Source organism: Siphateles boraxobius, unplaced genomic scaffold (genome assembly GCF_051911475.1).
Source record: "Siphateles boraxobius isolate OS27281-9 unplaced genomic scaffold, OSU_SipBor_1 33, whole genome shotgun sequence".
NCBI lineage: Eukaryota > Metazoa > Chordata > Actinopteri > Cypriniformes > Leuciscidae > Siphateles > Siphateles boraxobius.
In genome coordinates this window covers 14,211,471-14,225,297 of record NW_027508953.1, presented here as the reverse complement: position 1 = coordinate 14,225,297, position 13,827 = coordinate 14,211,471, and the positions used below count along the sequence as shown (strand labels likewise).

The window sequence follows — 13,827 nt, the reverse complement described above, 5'->3', positions numbered from 1 at the left end:
ACAGAGTCACACACACAGTCACACACACACACTCTTTCATGAATGCATATGCAGTGTTACATGCAAAAGCACATCAAGCTGACACAGTGAGCCCAGACAACACCGCACACAGACGTTGACAAGGCACAGGTAAAATGATTGGTAAATTATTTTGAATTACATACAACAAATTTCATGCAAATAACAGACAGAGGAGCAGACATGCAGCATGCAGGACCCCGTGAATGGGGTACAGCGACAATTATTGCCACTTACAAAGACGAAAAAAATGTAATGATTTAGTGCAAAGTAAAACCAAGGCAACAGCACACAAAGGAAAAACAAAACATGCAGAATACAGGAAACCACCACCAAATGAGATGACAGGGACAGAAGGAAAGAATATAACTAAATAAATACTTACTAAAGTAAATTAAAATAAAATAAATACTTACAACTAAATCATTGGAATTGTCTGTGGAAAAAAAAATGTAATAATGTGAATTTAGGTTCTCTTGTAGCGTGACTGCCGGGCTAGGAAGAGGCTGACGGCCTCCTTAGGAACCTGTTCAAAGGATTTGGCGATGGGGGCGGGTGCATCAGAGGACAAATTAGCGCTAACCTCTCGAAGAGCTGCAGGTGAATGGGTGTAGCTTTCCTGAAGGGCCTTCATCAATGATGTTGCATAACCTGCAGACATAATAATAATAATAATACTTAATAAAGATCATTGCCAGTGATCACAGATGTCTCGTGAGCCATCTCAAAATATGATAGAACTGCATGACACTGCTTACCGTATGAGGCTGCCTCTTTGATGGGACGCACCACATGGGCACCTTTTCTGAAGCGCGGATACCGCACGCAGTACTTCTCCGTCCCATCACTTCTCCGTGCTGTCTCCCGGTTGGCATTGTTATTATAATGCAGCGCCGCTAAGAGAAGCCTACAAAATAACACATTTGAGAATTTTTTTGAAACTTGGTTTATGTATGACAAAATACTACAATAGGCATGATAATAGGTACTATTATTACTATAAAAGGCATAATAATTGGCTGTATTATTCCATTGGATAGCACTGACCTGCTATACATCCCAAGGTAGGAAAACCCTGTGTGCTTGGGCGCGAAGTGCAAGATGAGGGAGTGGAAAGCCTCAAGGGAGAAGGTCTGGTGCTGTGGAGACAGCTGTCGAACATCTTTGAGTAAGGCAGTCCTGGCGATTATGTTCTCCAACTTTACTGCTGCCAATGAGCCTGCAAAGACCAAGACAGGTAGGCAGGGAGGCAGACAGACAGACACACACACAGATGGAAAACGTATAAATAGACAAGAAGATAGATTCAGACAAAAAAACAATTTTTTAATGGAAACACATGAAATGGTACTGCTTATGAATTATAGCAAACATAAACAGTAAACAGAATGTTATGAGATTGCCAGGGAATGAAAAAATAATTTAATCATCATAGGTCACATATCAAAGCACTCAGACAGCAAATACAACAAAACTGTAGAGCGTACATAATACCACATGCTGTGTGTGCTGTACCTGGGTCCTAGCCACTCTTTGTTGCGCTGATCCCCGTCTAGAGGGCCATGGGCACAACTGGAGAAGGCAGGGGTGTCATGGTCATGGATGTCCTGGATGTGGTTGACTAAACTTTTCCATTTAGCCTCCATGACTGCTGGGTTGCCGTCTGGGGTTGAGGCTGCAGTCCAATAGAGGTGATTCACTATACCAGGCCTCCACAGCTGTAGTTGGTCACACTCTTTTGAAGCTGCATCTAAGGCCTTCCCCAGACCTGTTTTAGAACAAATGGTATTAATTGATATGCACTAACAAAAACTGCTTCAAGGTTCCAACAATGGATACATACTTTTGGCAATGTGTCACACATCAAAATAATGCTGTGTCCCTTCAGGGCTCAGCTCCTCTCTCACCCATTTGGCAACCTAAGGAGAAATAAACAAGCTTTAGTGGATGATTGACCTGTGTGGCCCTCAGTGCATAAGCAAACCACAAACATCCAGCTTCAGTGCAATTCAGATATTTACATTCTATACTGCATTTTTATTGTAAATACCTGGCGATGACGGTCCGTGATCAGCATTGCCAAATGCAGGTCCTTTCCCCTCAGCAGGCCAACACTGCGCTTGAGCCCTTCAAGCTCACATCATGAGCTGTTGGGGACCTCTGAGCTCTGCAACATGACATAACAGTGTAAGTGTAGAATGCTGGTGTTGTTGAAGGAGGCGTGAATGAACCGACGCGTTGCTGGACCAAGCATTACGATACACTATACTCTAGTTAGGCAATACACAAAGCTCTAAGCATCGTTGTACTAGTGGAAAGATGTTATATTAATATACAATCAGTTTACTAAATTGCAGAGTTCCTTTCTTTGTCTAATAACATCAGGTTTACCTGATCAAGCTGAACATCCACCACCTTGTTCACTCTGTCCTCGATCAGAGAGTAGGATCCATACTTTGCACAGTGCCCAGGAGAATCTGACCTGGAATTAATTACAAATTTGAATTAGGTTTCAAGTTTTTAATAACCAAGGTCTGTAAAGACCATCCACCATGTCATCTGAAAATGCCAAATAAAGCCACCCTACAGGATAACAAATAACAAAATCAAAATGTGCAACTGGTCTATGAGCTAACGGGCCTAAATGGAGAGATCAGCTAAGAATGTGGGTTTGAGTGAGTACTCACATGGACTATAGGCCTACATATATTTGAACGTGTGTTCATTTTAGATATTAATGTCATTTCCAAAGAAAGGCCTAAAAATAGCTCATATAAATATTTCTAGTTTAAGAAACAAAATTCCAGACATAAGTAACATGTTAACGTCTCATAATATTAATATTTTAGCTATTTCTGAAACTCATTTAGACAATACGTTTGATGATGCTACAGTAGAGATACAGGAATATAGTATCTATAGAAGGGATAGGGATGTTTATGGGGGAGGAGTTGCCATGTACATTCAGAGCCACATCCCAGTTAAAATCAGAGAAGATCTAATGTCATGTGATGTTGAAATGTTATGGATACAAGTTCATCTACCCCATTTAAAGCCTATGTTGATGGGATGCTGTTATAGGCCAGCAGGGTCTGGCAATCAGTATCTTGACGATCTGGGAGAAATGTTTGAGCGGGCATGTGATGAAAATAAGGAAATTTATATCCTGGGAGACCTTAACATTAATTTTTTTGCATCAAATTGTTCACTGAAAAAGAAAATTCTTACTATAACTGGGGCTTGTAATCTTGTTCAGGTTATTAACCAGCCAACCAGGGAATGTATTAATAAGACGGGACTCATATCATCCACATGCATAGATCATATTTACACCAATGTAGCTGAACTCTGTTCTAAAGCCGTATCAATTTCGATCGGCTTTAGTGATCATAATTTGGTGGGCTTATCCAGGAAAACTAAAGTTCCAAAGGCGGGGCCAAAAATTGTATATAAAAGAATGTACAAGGGCTTTTGCTGTGATTCATATGTGGAGGATGTTAGAAATATCTGTTGGTCCGATGTCATTCAACAGAAAGACCCAGATACTGCACTTGATGTATTCATGAAATTGCTGGTCCCAGTTATGGATAAACATGCACCTGTTAGGAGGCTGACTGTTAGAACTGGTGGGGCTCCTTGGGTTGATGAGGAATTAAAAGGATATATGGGTCAAAGAGAAAATGCAAAAGAAGTGGCAAAGAAGTCTGGACTCGTATTTGATTGGCAAATGTATTGTAAATTGAGGAATTATGTCACCAACCTGAATAGAAAGAAAAAGAAACTGTACTATGAATCCAGGATAAATTGTATAAAACATGATGGAAAAAAGCTCTGGAGAACCTTAAATAATATCATGGGTAGAAAGAGTAATTTGACCCCATCATGGATTGAAGTTGAAGGATCGTTTATAACTAAACCTATAGACATTGCAAATTATTTTAATGACTACTTCATTGATAAAGTTGGTAAACTAAGGCAAAAAATGCCAATATCATACTGTGAGTCAACTTATTCATGTGTAACGGGTCCCGGCCAGGGGTCCGCTAGCAGATATATATTGATACTCCTGGTCGAAGTGCTCTGGAAATATTGAATATATGACACGGTTATAAGAGACGCGGGACAACAGTTGCTCTTTTTCCATTCAACCGGAATATGAGCTCGTCTTCCTCCACGCCTCGCTAAGGGTCCCAGAGTGACGCGGCTGAAAGGTACTGCCACCTTGTGTCCGTTCTGTGCAACAGCATGTCATAGCACGCTTCTGTGTATTCTCTCAAAAGTATTTAACTTGTAATAAAAGGAAAGAAAACAAAAGATAATCATCTCAACAAAACCTATTTTTGTGAGTGTCACACATGCATATCAGAAGAAATAATGAATGATAAGAACTGTTCATTTAAATTTCGAGAAGTGACAAGAGAAGAAGTAAAACAACTACTATTGTCTATTAATAATGACAAGCCATCTGGTACAGACAACCTGGATGGAAAGCTATTGAGGATGGTAGTAGACCACATTGCCACTGCCATTTGTCATATCTTTAATCTTAGTCTTGAGAGGAAAGTGTGCCCACAAGTGTGGAAAGAAGCAAAGGTAATCCCCTTAGCGAAAAATGCTCGTGCTGTTTTTTCTGGCTCTAACAGTCGACCAATCAGTTTGTTACCTGCTATAAGTAAACTTTTAGAAAAAATCGTATTTAACCAGATACAAGGTTATTTTACTATGAATGAATTGTTATGCAAATACCAGCATGCTTATAGAGAAGGACATTCAACTTGTACAGCTCTTGTACAAATGACAGATGACTGGTTAGAGTATATTGATCACCAAAATATTGTCGGAGCTGTATTATTATATTTTAGTGCTGCCTTTGACATAATCGACCATAGTTTGTTACTAGGGAAACTCAAATGTTATGGTTTTACACCATCTGCATTAGCATGGGTAGAGAGCTACTTGACAGATAGAACACAGAAGGTGTATTTCAATGGAAGCTTCTCTGAGGTAAGGTCTGTAGCATGTGGGATTCCACAAGGGTCTTCATTAGGACCATTGCTTTTTTCTATCTTTACAAATGATCTCTCACTGGTCTGTAAAAGAGCTTCTGTGTCTATGTATGCAGATGATGTAACACTTTATATGCCTGCACCAGCTTTAGAAAACATTACTGAAGCTCTCAATAATGAGTTGCAGATGGTATTTAATTGGGTCACTGAGAATAAACTTGTCTTAAATATAGCCAAGACTAAAAGTATTTTATTTGGAACTAAATGTTCATTAAAAACAAGGCCAATGTTGGATTTAGTACTAAATAATGTTGCTGTCGAGCAGGTAAATGAAACAAAGCTTCTTGGGGTAACCTTAGACTGTACTTTGTCGTGGTCAAGACATATAGAAGAAGTGGTGAAAAAGATGGGGAGAAATATATCTGTAGTTAAAAGGTGTTATTCGTTTTTAACTCCATATTTAACTAAACATGTTTTGCAGACCCTAGTGTTATCACACTTAGATTATTGCTCTGTGGTTTGGTCAGGAACTACAAAGAAGAATTTAGGGAAACTACAAAGGGTTCAGAATAGAGCTGCTCGTTTAGCCCTTTGCTGTACAATAAGGGCTAATGTTAACAAAATGCATGGCAAACTCTTCTGGTTACCGGTTGATAGGAGGTTAAAGGCATCCCTTCTTGGCTTTATAAACAAAATTAATGTATGGAAAACTCCTGACTGTCTGTATAGGCAACTTACTCTGAGTTCTAATGTTCATACATATCTCACGAGGCATGCCGTCATTGGTAAATATATTATTCCAAAATCCAGAACAAACTCAAAACAACGTACAGTGCTGTATAGAGCTATGGTTGAATGGAACTCTCTTCCAGGTCATATTTTTGAAACTCAAAATAATATTGGTTTTAAAAAACAAGTTAAGGAATTTTTTATGTTAGCTTATAGTAGTGGATAGAGCATATTGTGTGTGTGTGTGTGTGTGTGTGTGTGTGTGTGTGTGTGTGTGTGTGTGTGTGTGTGTGTGTGTGTGTGTGTGTGTGTGTGTGTGTGTGTGTGTGTGTGTGTGTGTGTGTGTATATATGAGTGTGTGTATGTATATATATATATATATATATATATATATATATATATATATATGTGTATATATGTATGTTTGTATTCCATGAGAATTTGTTTTAGTGTATGATTGTGCATTGGTTGTGTACATTTTGTAATATGTTAATCTTGTATTGATTGTGTAGTGCATTTTTTTCGTGTTATGTATTTTTGTGTGGACCCCAGGAAGAGTAGCGGATGCATCTTGTTGCATCAGCTAATGGGGATCCTAATAAAAATAAAAATAAAATAAAAAAAGCTCTCACACTGGTTTACCTGCAGTCACCAGCAAGAACTAGCCCACCATCCATTGCCCGTAGGTCACTAAAATTCTTCGCTTGATCGTTTTGCCAGGCCTGAACGATTACTGGGATGGTGTAGCGGCGCTGATGGCGAAAGTAACTGCTCGCACTGATGCACTGCAGGCCAAACAGAGTCAACATTCTTAATGTCTGGGTGGCCAAACATCCAGTCAAATGAATGGCCCCGCTTAACAGGAGGTTGCAGGTTGGCATGTTCCTGTGGAGCATTGGCTGGTTTTGCCAGAATCGGTGGTAGCCACATGATGCACAGACCTGGATGTCAAAAATAAATAAATAAGTTTAAAAATAAATAAAGAAATAAATAGATAAAGAAATAAATAAATAAATAGAGTAATCAACAGTATATCAGGATTCAATATAGATTAAGTACTGTACATTACTGGTCAAAGATTTCGTGTTTTCAATGAAACACACATGACCAATACAGTATATGATGCCATCACAAACCAATAGACTAAAGCCAGCCTGGTACATACATTGTAAATTAACTGGCAAGACAGTCAGAGCTATCAAATAGTAATTAGATATTCTGATTTTATAATTAGATGGCTTGCTGCGTAAACAAAACCATACCTGCTTGATCTTAAGAAAAGTTCCTTCCTGCTGCACGATTCTACTATCTGACCTCTCACAACAGGCCGGACAGATGTCAAAAAGGCACATCAGCTCCTCTTGGCAAACAATGAATTTGTCAATGCCACTACAAAAACAAAAAAATTGTTTGGGGGGCATTATTCAAACTACCAAAGCTACAGTATACAAAAATGAGCATTCAAAATAGTCTATGTTGGTTTTAAATGATCTCACTTGTGGTGGGGGTCACACGTGTAAGGTGGCTCATCAAACAAGTCCTCCTCATGCTCCTCATGCATCGGCTCTTCGGGCACCCATGATAAGTCACTGATGACAGAGGCATTATCATCATCTTCATCTGTCTGTTCAGGACCAGCGAGGGGAGTGGAGGTTTGTGGGCAGAATGATGTCTGTGTGCTCACACTGACCATCTTGGGCTTCAGGTTAACCTGCACAGCTGTGGAGAGGCAGTAAACACCCAAACATGTGACAATCGTGGCAAATCTAAACGGCTATGTTTTTTGGTGTAGGCTATGTATTAATTTAATCAATGTGTATGGAAATGTTCTGATTGCATAGATACTGGCAATGTTTTAGACTATATGATAATATCTACCCCTTAAAATACCCAAGTTTTACCGTGAGACCATCGGGGGGGCTTCAAAGAACACTGTGTCCCAGCGTCAGAAGTGGAGGAGGGCAAGGGCTGATCCCCAGTATAGACACTCTCCACAGTGTCTACACTGTCCACATTCTCGCAAGCACATTGGGTGCACAAGCACATTGCAGGAGCACATTAAACATTTAATCATTTATTGGAAGTACTTGGAACTTGGAAGTACTGAGAATTATTTACTTATCTTTGAAATTCCAAGACGATAAGTAAATATTCCCAATCATTTCATAAGTCCATCGATAAAATGGGACGTGTGTGCTACAACTAACGTTAGTGTCCCAGTTGAAACAATAACCTATGGCACAGCCGTACCAAAATCAAAACAGTGCGAGTGGGTGAGAAAAATGCTAAGAGGCTACACAAGAGAAAAAAGGTTGGGAACCACTGACTTAGATTACAGTACAGTGGACCCAGATATGCGATACTAAATGTTTTACTTGCGTTTAGCCTTCACTACAGCCCTGGCGACACGGTCACGGTCAAATATATGTGAAAGAGAACCGTAGCAGTCAAAAAACAAAACGCGAACACACCATTGCGAAAGCCGCTTGATCTGATCCAAACACTCATGATGATATGGACTTTTACCTCAGGGCAATTTTGTTATTATTCTCATTTTTATTCGTGAATCACGAAATATGCTCTTCTAATGTCAGAGTGATCGTGCTTGTAAATTAGTGGAGGCTGTGTCAAAGGGAGCACGGTATACAAAATACACACAGAGCTAGCTGACACGCAGCGTGTAAACATTAACGTTAGCATGATGCTTACCGTGGCAATTTCTCGCTTGCGGCAGACGGTGTCTCTCAACCTCGGGACAGGGCAAGCAGAGAGGTTTGCGTTCACAGACGGCACGGCGGTAGGAAGTAATTTAGCACTTCTCTCACTCTTTAAACCAAGTGAGACCATCTTGGCATCCCCTGAATTGTAATCCTCCTCTTTGAAATGCGTGCTGCATATTCTCGAGTAGGCGGTGACAGAGCTCGCTGAAAAATCTGCCCGCCTAATCTTCACAAACTGCACCCAGCTTCGGCAGATCGCTTTGTCCTTGGGGAAGGAATGGACCCTATGTCCAGTTTTGCTGGAGTTCTTGCACCCGCCACAAACACAGTAATAAACCATTTTGACTTATTTATGATATACTTTTTATCTATCTCTAAGCTATCTGTTATGCTATGCTATCTCTCACTATATATGCTATGCTTATCTATCTATCTATCTATCTATCTATCGTTATCTATCTATCGTTATCTATCTACCTATCTATCGTTATCTATCTTTCTTTACTTATAAATCTGTCACTGTCACTCTTTCACTAGCTAGCTACTCCTCGTATCACTCTCCCTCAATGGTAAGGCGGTCCGCGGGCTTTCGTCTGTCGTCCAACAGTCAGCGAGTGTTGAAGATTTTATTATTTAGAAAACAAGTCATTTTGCTATATATTTGGACACAATTATTTCTTCTGTCTGTGACTTTGGATTTCCTCTGTGTATGTGAAAGACCTTGAATGGAATGTTGTTTGCTGCAGAAAATTCTATTCTGAGAAGTCACATGGTAAAAGACCTTTACCCAAAACTATCTATAGGGTGTGTTACCTTCTTTGGAAGAAGATGTATGTATATAACTCTGAACCAAAATATCCTCGGGAGCGGACTGGAAGGCCAGAGGGCCAGTCGGCCGGAGGGCCAGAGCGTTAGAGCGCCGTTCTATGGAACGGGACGGCGTTCGAAAATAAAGTCTAATTATTTCTGGCATCAAAGATCTCTGCGAAGTTATTTTTCAGAAAGTTTGAAAACCACAACATTTGGCGCCCAACGTGGGGCTTGGGTTTTGAAGCAGAAGGAACCACGAAAGGCGACTCTGGTGACCGACACAGACAACAGTGGCCACTGTACTTTGAGGTGAGCAAATTTTTGCTTTTGAAAAAGTATGTGTTGTCACCAGTAAGCCAGAGTGGTAAGACCCTTTAAAATGCTTCTCCAAGTTTAAAGAACTAAAAATTGAAAAGAGGATCTTTGATTCTAGAAATAATTGTCTATTGTTGTTGACGATATCAAGTAATGTGTTAAAGCGCGGTGGAGCTCCCGTTAGTGTTTGCCTGTGTTAATATAACCTGGTGCAGATTGTATGAATATTGGTACTGCTGATGTGCCGCTAAAGGTTTTGTCATACGTATGTAAGGATTTGAGATGTTTGCTTGTTAAGTTTAACAAGTGTACTGGTTAAGGTTAATCAGTTGTTTTTTTATATTTATGTCTTAATATAAAACAAGTGGAGCAGTGTGATTGATGGTTAACCTTATTTTATTTTGGGAATTGTTATTGATTGATATAGTGATTGTTTTCCTTAACTTTTATATTTGTTTGCTGTGAGTTTTTCCTTATGGTTTGCTGTGGATTAATTTATATTGTTTGTGGTGATGTTGCTGGGCATTTGATAGTACTGTTTCCCTCTTTCACAAACTGCAACAACAAACACTAATTGACACACCTGTAGAACCCCGTTCACATCAGCGATCTAATTTGCCAGCTGATCAGATCACTCCCAATAAAAGGAGGTTAGATCTCTTACCGAGGAGAGGGACGCTCGGGGCGAATGGACGTGCCGTGTCCTGTGGTAAACTGGCGTGCGAATCTCCTTTTCTCTCTGTGTTGCTGCTGACTGTATCTCCGGTGCCTTGGTGAAGCCGACTCTCGGACTCTGCAGTGTCAACGCTCACAAAACTTCGACTAAAGGGAAGTGGTCCTTTTTTTCCCCACACTGATGTGTGTTAATTTGGTATTCGAGCTAAAGGAGTCGTTTAGTTGTTGTTCATTTCTGTGAAGGTGCCAGATCCAGCGGCCGACGGCCGAGCAGCGGATACGGCAGTATTGTTGATGAGCCCACATGAAGTACAGGAAAGGAAAGTTGTCACTCTAGTCACCCGAGACTGTTTTGAGGTTGCCGGCTAACGTTACGTGCAGGCTGTCCGTTGATTTTACGATTTCTCCACTGACAGAAGCGGAGCGGTACCGCGGAATTCCTGGTTCTGAATTGGTGGATTGGAATAGGCTATTCGAAGCCCCGCTGACGCAAGATATTCTTTGCCGGCGACAGGGGGAAAAGAGCTGACTCCAGGCTGGACTGGACTTGAGTATTGTTTCACCCTGGGACAGAACATTAGACAATCCATGGTTTTATTGTCTCCCTGCGTTTTTTTGAGAAGATGTTATTTTAGTATGTTTATTAGAAACTTTAACTTTTAAAAATAATAAAATACTATTTTTATATATTTCTTGTGTCTTTCTCGCTGTGTTGGTGTGGCTGGGAATCTAAATTTAGATTTATTTAAAATTAACAGACCTCTAATCTGTTACATTTACTGTTAAGGATAATGGTAAATGTTAATGATTAAGGTTAATCATTTTCTGCTCGTTAAGGATAATGAGTATACTGGTAAGGTTATCAGTTTTATCTGTGTTTCTTATTAAGGTTAATAAGATAGCATGCGCACAGATAAGTTTAGCTTCTGGTTACCGCATTGTTATAGGTAAACGATGGCCTGCTCAGGGAAGCTAAAGTGAATCGCAGAGGACTGTGATAATTTTCTGCTCATTAAGGATAACGATACTCATAAGGTTATGAGGTATTTTATCTGTGTTTCTTATTAAGGATAATAAGATAGCATGCGCACAGATAAGTTTAGCTTATGGTTACCGCATTGTTATAGGAATGACAATGGACTGCTCGGGTAAGCTAAATTGAATCGCAGAGGTCTGTGATAGTTTAAAGTTATTCAGGGAAGTATTGTTTGTAAAAACAGTGAGTAAAACTGTGAGTAGAGTATAGCTTGTGTGTGTATGTGGGATCCCGTGTGTCTGCTTGACTGTGCCTGTGGTTAAAAATAGGGGACAAGGAATGTGTGAATGAGCTTGAGAGACAAGTAATGTATAAATGAGTATTAGAAGTAAAGGAAATAGTAAAAGAAAACAATTGTTTCAAGATATTAGTCTTGCAGATTATTGTAGTATAAATAAGTTAAAGTATAAAATATTGTGGCGGACTACTGTCATCCCGACATCAGTCGCCGCTGGCAACACACACAGAGCAGCTGGCCAGCAATCAACACAAACACACCTGACAGCTATCTCTCTTCATCCCGACATCAGTCGCCGCTGGCAACACATACACAGCAGCTGGCCATCAATCAACACACACACCTGACGGCCATCGACCAATTCATCGTTGGGGCTATATAAACACCAGTGAAGAAAGGCCAAGGGGGTTGTGTGATCTCCCAGACACTCACTAACGTCTGTTTATCCCTTTGTTTCTTACAGAAAGTGACTAATGAGAAGGAACCTGGAAGCCTTGACAAACTCTCTGCCATACAAGCCAACTCTCTGCTGTCTGGCTGAAGTTTGCCGTCTTCAATCCACTTTCTCCAGCACTCTCACCACAGGAGCACAAGAGCACCGATACTCCTACAGCCCTCACTATTGCACAACAAATAAAACACACCCTCTGGGTTTAACCACTTACAAGTTTTATTCTCCTTTTTCCCCAAGCGCCCGCTACACTGGTGGAGAATGCGGGCAGGAGATCAACGACACAAAGCCCCCCCAGAGGCAGCTTCCCTCCCCAGCGCGGAAGACGTCATCCGCCACCTTGCTGAGGTCTCCGTGCGGCAGCAACAGCTGTCAGAACAGTTGGTTGCTGGCCAAAACCAGGTGGCTGGGGAGCTTTTGCGCCTACGAACAGAAACTGCCCGGCTTACACCACTGGAGCCAAGAGTTTCTGCACTGCAAATTCTCCCGAAAATGACAGACCAGGATGATGTGGAAGCCTTTCTTCACACTTTTGAGGTTGTTGCGGATCGAGAAGAATGGAACCAGCGTAAGTGGGCACGTTTGCTGGCCCCATTGTTGACTGGTGAACCTCAGCGTGTGTATTATTCCCTCCCGCTTGAGGATGCTGCAGACTATGACTCACTGAAGAAGGAGATCCTTGCCCGGCTAGGACTGTCTCCGGTGTGCGCAGCCCAGAAAGTGCATGAGTGGAACTTCGAACCCAGGGTCCCTGTACGTGTCCAGGCCGCCCAGCTCGGTCTCACCAACCCACGGACCCTGAATGATTTAGTGGAGGCCGCAGAGCTGTCAGAGGCGGCCCTCGCCAGAGACTCCGGGGAGAGAGTGGTTCCGTTTATCCGAAAGGGCGCTGGCGAGCGTCGTGTTGTGGGTGGCAGTCCCAAGCCGGTGAGCCTAACGACTCCCCGGGGGAGTATGCCTGATGAACCGATGCCCACGGACCCAGGTCCACCAGTGGGAAAAGCCTGGATGGCGGGCTGCATTGTTCACCACAATGTCCCAGACGGTGCCCCCAAGCGAGAAGTTCAAATCAACGGACACGGTTGGGCCGTTCTTGACACAGGAAGCAGCGTGAGCTTGATCCAGCCTCAGCTCCTCGGACCAGAAAGGCCAGGCCGAGCACTTCTTCCCATTACCTGTGTCCATGGGGATACTAAGTATGTCCCTGCCTGCACTGTCTCTGTTTCAGCTGCGCCAGGTACCTGGTCGATTGAGGTGGGTGTCATCAGGGATCTTCCTGTTCCTCTGCTGTTCGGGAGAGACTGGCCGGGGCTTGACCAGTTACTAAGACGACCAGAGAAGCCTGTTCGCCGGAAAGGACCCCCAGGGCCCAGGAAGCCACGCGGTCACCAGGCTTACCTAGCCTCGGAAAGTGAGAGAGCGGGTGAGTCAACTAATAACCACCTGGATGTCTTTTCTGATCTATTCCAGCAGGTTGCAACGGGGGGCTCCCTGGCCAGAGAGCAGCGCGAGGATGACAGACTCCAACACTGCTGGAAACAGATCAGAGTTTTAGAAGGAAAGGACCATATGCCACCTCCCCACCCCTCTCCGTACTTTGTGGTAAAGAACGGCCTGTTATATTGCGTGGCCACCAGGAGGGGAGAAGAGAAGGAGCTCCTAGTCCTGCCAAGGGGGAAAACTGATATGGTGATTTCTTTGGCTCACACACACCCAATGGCTGGCCACCTCGCAGCGGACAACACTCTTCAAAGACTCAGGGACCGCTTCCATTGGCCAGGAATCAATGCGGATGTGCGATGGTACTGCCAAGCCTGTCTTGTCTGCCA

General features: G+C 42.2%; 1 long non-coding RNA gene across 2 annotated transcripts; it reads right to left on the bottom strand.

Annotated features, from left to right (window-relative positions):
- Positions 1-316: 316 nt before the first annotated feature.
- On the bottom strand, positions 317-8,748 carry LOC143701951 (uncharacterized). Of its 2 annotated transcripts, none has more exons than XR_013190215.1 (3): positions 8,463-8,748; positions 507-669; positions 317-402 (listed from the first exon to the last, which is right to left on the bottom strand). It is a non-coding gene; the product is annotated as an uncharacterized LOC143701951 (long non-coding RNA). The 2 variants fall into 2 exon arrangements; XR_013190216.1 differs by lacking the exon at positions 8,463-8,748 and adding an exon at positions 777-882.
- Positions 8,749-13,827: the final 5,079 nt, after the last annotated feature.